Below are 6,171 nucleotides of genomic sequence, written 5' to 3'. Positions count from 1 at the left end.
ACAAATTAAAGAAATAAATTATAAAAAAATTCAATTAAAAATATAAATCTTTTACTAAAAAATTTGAATTTAAAAATTGTTGAAATTGTTACTCCTATTATTTAATGCTGCTTTTCGAGGCACCACTTGTATGGGGGCTATCCGAAAATATTTTCAATACCAAAGTACCTATACCTATAAGAAATATTTATGTGAAATAGACAGACAGACGGACAGACATGGCTAGATCGTCTTAGAATTTAATGAGGACCCAGAATATATATACTTTTGTATTGGTCTATGACCAATAGTTCGATGTGTTACAAACGGAATGACAAAATCAATATACCCCCATCATTTTTGATTGTGAGTATAAAAATAACGATTATATTTGATTTTTATTTAATATTAAAAAATAAAAATTATATTGATAATCATATTCAAAATAGTATAAGCTTTTATTTATTTAATACTTTAACAAACAAATATCAAAATATATTTTAAAAAATGTGAATGACATGCTAATTCGTCCTTATAAATATTTATTGGTTTTGGGTTGAACTGATCGTCTTTAACGCTCGCAATTGAATTTAGAAATTCATTAAGAATGGAACTACAGTTTGAATCATCGTGTTCAATTGAAGCAACTTTTGCTAATTTAATTTGGCTAGATGGAGATGGAATTATATTCTAAAAGAAAACTACAAATTTTACAATTGTATTCAATTTCGGTTTTTTCAAATAACATACATTTATAGTACTTACTTTTTAACTGTGTATTTGCATCATAAGTTTTTAAGACACGCGTCGAGATAAATAGCCGGAATGACAATTTTATTATCCATTAGATCTTTCTGTCTTTTTTTAAGACAGTTTTCTAATAGAGAACTGTGAGCATTTCTTGATTTCACTTTAAGTGTAAGTTTAAAAATGTTTATAAAAGTCCCCAAGATAAAGTGGCTCGCCAGGCTCTAAAATAATAATAATACTTCTTATAGCATTGCAATCGGAAGAAGAGAGATGTGACCCCAACTCCAAGCTCTCACAACACCTCTTCAAATTCTAAAAGTTTTTTCAACATACAATATGTAGAGTTCCAACGAGTCGCCACATCTATGTAAGCCCTTGGCAATTATTGCATACCTTAATGAATATACACAAACATATGTTTGTGTTCATATATTAAGGGTACACTGAAAATAATCAACTTTACGAAAACAAATTTCGTAACTTCTATTTTCGTAATATGTATTACGAAAATAGAAATTACGAATTTTTTTCGTAAAGTTGAACATGGAAACGTATTATTTTTGTTCTTAAATTTTTGCGAAATTAAACAAAATGATATTAATTATATTATCATTTAATAAAACTACAACATTTTTATAAAATATAAGAAAAAGTATAATATTATTCACGAATTATTTACATAAAAAAATCAAAAATTCGTGTGGAGAATAATTTTGAACTAATATATTACTAAAGAATTTCGTGGTGCGAAACAACGAACGATTTCGTATATATTAGGCATGGATTTTTTCAGTTTATAGAAAAGGGTTTTATTAAATAATATTTCGTATTATACGCGATATTTTTTTGTAAATATTACGGAAATAGAAGTTACGAAATTTGTTTTCGTAAAGTTGATTATTTTCAGTGTACCGTTAATATATGAACACAAACGTATGTTTGTGTATATTCATTAACGTATGCAATAATTGCCAAGGGCTTACATCAGCCATAAATAGATGTGGCGACTCGTTGGAACTCTACACACATTTGGAACTCTAGGACATTTTCGTATATATTAGGCATGAATGTTTTCAGTGTACAAATTTTGTAATTATTACTTTAAGTGGGGGTTTTATAAATTTTATACACACATCTTTTTTATCATTTTGAGAAAAAAATAACAGAAACCTTCCGTTTTTTCTCCTGAATATCTTCTTCATCTTGATTGACAATTTCCATTTCATAAAGGTCCTTACAACAATCTTGCAAATGCCGTTTGATGTTGGAAATATAAATTCCGAAAAAGCTTTTTACAAATATATTTTTATGTTCATAAAATATAAAGAAACTTCGCGATAAATTATCATGTTTTCGGTCCATTATAAAAAAATACAATTGAAACAAAATTTAATGTTTTATAATTTTTAATTTAAATATATACGTTACTTATGGCACGAATAGGGTTGTCTTCGAATTAAGAAAAAAACAAAATCACTCAAAAAATTATAACATGATCATATTTCACTATGTAGTGAAAATTTTGTTTTAAGTAATAAAAAGAAAGCATAAAAATCACTCATAATTCAAATATCGTAAAAATAATATAATTTAATGTCATTAATTTAAGTGCAACAAAATATTTTTGTAACAATCCATTTATTCGTATTTGCAATATAATATTTTCACACTGAGTTTTATAATTTAAAAAATAAATATAAAACTCAAGAATAATTTTTATTTTTCAAACAAAAAAATAAAACTCAAATTTATTTATTTTTATTTTTCAAACAAAAAATAAAACTGAAAATATAATTATTATTTTGTGACTAATATAAAAGAAATTGAAAAATAATGATTTAAATTAAGTTTTTTGAATAAAGCTTAAATAACAACATTTCCGACTATATCATACACTACACCAGTCAGTATGTTAAAAAGGGGATAATTTTTAAAAAATAAAGCATTTAATTTGTTCTTTAGCCGTATTGTGAATATTTTTACGTATTATTGACAAAGAAAAGAGATTTTACAAGAGGGCTCATAGGGGAGTAAAGGTAAATATGGGCCTATCCTTATAAATTTTGGTAGAAGAATTTACGTCTACTTCAAACTTATTTATGTAGATTTTAATCGTTTTATTAGAAATTATAAGTTAATTTTATCCTTCAAGACATTTTCTGAAGGGGAGTTTGTATGGGGGCTAGTGTTAAATGAGGCCACATTCAGAAAATTAGTTTTTCATCCATAAATTGCTTAAATGTATCGGAACAATGTAATATTGAAGATAAATGCTTTATTATGAAAAATAAATCTCATTTAATATTCATAAATGATGTAGGGTATGATATTTCTTACTTGTTTCATTAATTTTTAGTCATGATTTTTATACCCACCATCAAAAAAGATGGGGGTATATTGATTTTGTCATTCCGTGTGTAACACATCGAAATATTGCTCTAAGACCCCATAAAGTATATATATTCTGGGACCTCGTAAGATTCTAATACGATCTAGCTATGTCCGTCTGTTATTGGCACGATAGCGTCCACAAAATAAGATATATTGAGATGAAATTTTCCCAAAATATATTTTATTGATCAGAAATGTTTGGTATTGAAAATGGGCAAAATCGGTCAACGATTTCACATAGCCCGCATACAAATGTACCCCCCGGAATATGGTATAAAGAGCTTAAAATATTTACAAATTCGTTGTTTATGAAGCAAATACCATAAAATTTCGCATAGGTTAGTTTTTTGACGTCTGCAAAATAATCCTGCATTATGGCGGACATAATATTATCATAATTGGCCCTAACACCCATATAAGGTTCCCTTCAGAAAATGACTTTAACGCTCCTTACTGGCTTAAACAAGCGAATATATCGATGAAATTTGATATAAGTATCTTACTAGCCATAACTTTTTATGAAATTTTATGTGGATCGGTCCATAGTTAACCCTAGCCCCATATAAGGTCCCCTCCATTAAATTACTTTAACGCTCATTACTGGCTTAAACAAACGAGTATAGCGATGAAATTTGACATAAGTAAGTGTATTACTAGCCAAAAACTCTTTATGATATTTTATGTGGATCGGTTCATAATTGGCCCTAACCCTCATATAAGGTCTCCTTCATAAAATTACTTTAACGCTAATTACAGGTTTTAAAATACGAGTATAGCGATGAAATTTCCCAAAAATAAGTTTTATACAAGGCTATATCTTTCTACCAAATTTTATGTGGATCGGTCCATAACGAAACGACTTAAACGTTAATTATGGGCGTAAGAAATTGAACATAAGTAAGTATCTTAGGAATCAAAACCTTTCCACCAAATTTTATGTGAATCGGTCTATAATTGAGCCTACCCCCATATAAGGTCCCCTCCATGAAAATCGTTAACGCTCATTACTGCCTTAAAAATACGAGTATAGCGATAACATTTCATCTCTTTACCAAATTTTATGTGGAACAGGCTATACCCCCAACATAAGGTACCCATCAGAAAAATACTTTAAGGCCCATTACTGGCTTAAAAATACGAGTATAGTTATAATATGTATGTATTAAAACTTAAATTTGTACATCTTAAATAAATATAAATGAAATAGTACACACCACAAAACATTGATGATTCACTTTGAATTCGCATTTTATTGTAGACAAATGTCTTAGAATTTCGATTTAAACATGAAATAAATGGTTAAATTGGATTTTGACCTACAGAAGAAAAAAATTCTATGGTTCATTTCCAAGAAAGTAAAAAGCGACCCAATGCTGTCCAGGTTTCTAAGGTGGATCAGTGTTGACTATGTAAAATAAATTTTTGCGACAGGTGTGATGGGTAGATTAGAAAGGGGATCAGTCGCCATAGGGGCACTTCTGTCACTGCGAATAACTTGAAAACCGAGTAATCGATTTTATCACATTATAAAATTTTGTTTTCGTTTATAGATTATCTAGCATCCCTAATAGTTTGAAAAATTTTTACTGTATGTATGTATTTTACTGTATGTATTTTTTGTGCTAACTTTTTGAGGTTTTATAATAGAATAAGTAATGTCTACAATAGTGAACCATAAGACATACTATTTTTTCGATAACATAGTTGCAAGACTGAAAAAATTTTAATTAAACCCCAAAACTGCTATATGTATTGCTTGTGATGTAGAACAAAATTTTGTTAAAATAAAAAAAACATTAATTATTTCTTTTACCTTTTTGGGTAAGTTATGTGAAATAATAAATATTTTGTTTATTGTACTTTGTGTGATAAATTAAAGTATAAAACAGCAAAACATGTTTTTATTTTTGTAATTTTTTTTTGTTATTTTACTAATGACAAATCTACCCCATCCCCTTGGCGTATTTACCGCATGGATGGGGCTTTATCGCCGTTTTTGGTCAATGCGGATAAGTTTAAAATATATGTACGTTAATATGAATTAGGATAGTTCGAAAGGAATAAAACTAAAGCCATATAGTAGTATATAGGTGAAACTAATTGTCAAGGACCTAAGTCCCCTGTCAAAGACCTAACTGAGTATGTATTAGTAGAAGCACAAAAATAAACACAGTTGTTCAAAAGGTACTAAATAAAAAATGTATTTTTTGGACGTTATTGTGTGTTTTTAATGGAATTCTATACGACAGTGAATGATAATATTAGTTATTTATTTTTTTTTTGAAAATATATTGTATCTCAAAATATATTAAAAACGTCTTTTTGTTATTTTTTCTACACTAATGCAAAATGAAAAATTTTTAATTTTCAATATTAAAATGCACACCTTTTCATTTTTCAGTTTTAATTAAAATGAAATGTGAAAGAATAAAAAATATTTTTTTCGTTTATAAAATATAAATTATTTTCGGGGTTTCAAATAAAAAAAAGTGTTGAAAAAATAATAAACATTAAGTTTAAGTGATAAGAAAAACTAATAAGTGCTAATATCCCCGCAATTTTGCGAAGAAAATTTGAAGTTTAGTGAGTGCGTTTAGTTCTCACAAATTTGTTTTATTCTCTCAGAGATCGTCTGTGTGAAGAGAATAAAAATTTTTGTTTGAAAACGGCTTCAGTTTCGCCTATACGTACTACTATATGACTAAAGCCAACACATCTATGTATCCGAACAATAAAAAAATAAGACTATGTATTGTGGTTTTAATTTGAGGCCGACTAAAAAAATGGCGTATTGTCCTCCTTCTACCCTAATTTATTAATAGGGAAAACTCCTTCAAATTAATACAATTTGTACAATTATTTGTATTTAAAGTATTCATTATATTTATTAACCCATTCATTCCCACTGCACTTGCTTGGGTACAAAAAGACAAACAATGATCCATATTACAAACAATTATCCCTTTCATTGCAATTTAATGTCAAACTCATTCATTTTGAGTTGAATGGATTAGAATTTTTTATGTGTAGTCCTATTGGGTACAATAGGAC

The 6,171-nt window shown here is 27.8% G+C and overlaps 1 long non-coding RNA gene across 1 annotated transcript; it reads right to left on the bottom strand.

Moving 5' to 3' along the window:
* Positions 1 to 412: 412 nt before the first annotated feature.
* LOC124418499 lies at positions 413 to 2,079 on the bottom strand. Its single transcript, XR_006940035.1, has 3 exons — positions 1,863 to 2,079; positions 745 to 950; positions 413 to 680 (listed from the first exon to the last, which is right to left on the bottom strand). It is a non-coding gene; the product is annotated as an uncharacterized LOC124418499 (long non-coding RNA).
* Between the last annotated feature and the right edge of the window lie 4,092 nt (positions 2,080 to 6,171).

Source organism: Lucilia cuprina, chromosome 2 (genome assembly GCF_022045245.1).
Source record: "Lucilia cuprina isolate Lc7/37 chromosome 2, ASM2204524v1, whole genome shotgun sequence".
NCBI classification, from domain to species: Eukaryota; Metazoa; Arthropoda; class Insecta; order Diptera; family Calliphoridae; genus Lucilia; species Lucilia cuprina.
This window is presented reverse-complemented; position numbering and strand designations above follow the sequence as displayed.